This window comes from Cynoglossus semilaevis, chromosome 2 (assembly GCF_000523025.1).
Source record: "Cynoglossus semilaevis isolate Cse_v1.0 chromosome 2, Cse_v1.0, whole genome shotgun sequence".
Taxonomy (NCBI): domain Eukaryota; kingdom Metazoa; phylum Chordata; class Actinopteri; order Pleuronectiformes; family Cynoglossidae; genus Cynoglossus; species Cynoglossus semilaevis.
In genome coordinates, this window is record NC_024308.1 from 18,927,977 (window position 1) to 18,928,487 (window position 511).

The 511-nt window shown below is 42.9% G+C and overlaps 1 protein-coding gene across 1 annotated transcript in view; it reads right to left on the reverse strand.

Moving 5' to 3' along the window:
• The window catches only part of LOC103376790 (chromaffin granule amine transporter-like), a 17,707-nt gene that overhangs the window by 12,410 nt on the left and 4,786 nt on the right, over window positions 1–511 (reverse strand). The gene's annotated exons all lie outside the window — the stretch shown is intronic.

The following is a 511-nucleotide window of genomic DNA, read 5'->3' on the forward strand; positions in this document are numbered from 1 at the left end:
TCTTGTAGTAACTATTGAATAAACGACTGAAGAAACGACTGTAATAATGACTGTAGTATTGACTGTAGTAACGACTGCAGTAACGACTGTAGTATTGACTGTAGTATTGACTGTTGTTTCATTAAAGTGAAAATTACCCCGGGAGAAATCGACGGCTGCAGGATACACAACTGTAAAGCTGTAACACACACACACACACACGCCTTTAACGTCCAGGTAGTCATGTGACAGTCAGTCATGTGACCAGATGATTATTTACATGTTTTTTTTTTGTTTAGTTTTTTAACCTCCATTAAACAAAGCCAGAAATGCCAAGACCAGGAAGGGGGCGCTCTTTCCCACAAATTCATACATTACGCTGCCAAACGGAGCTCCAACTGAGAATCAGAATTAAGGCAAGGCTTGGGTAACGATTTATATTAGGTTTGTAGGGTCAGGGGTCAGAGGTCAGAGGTCAGGGGCTGCATTAAGTCAACATCACTCACTCAAGACCCCCATGGCCAGTCCCCCC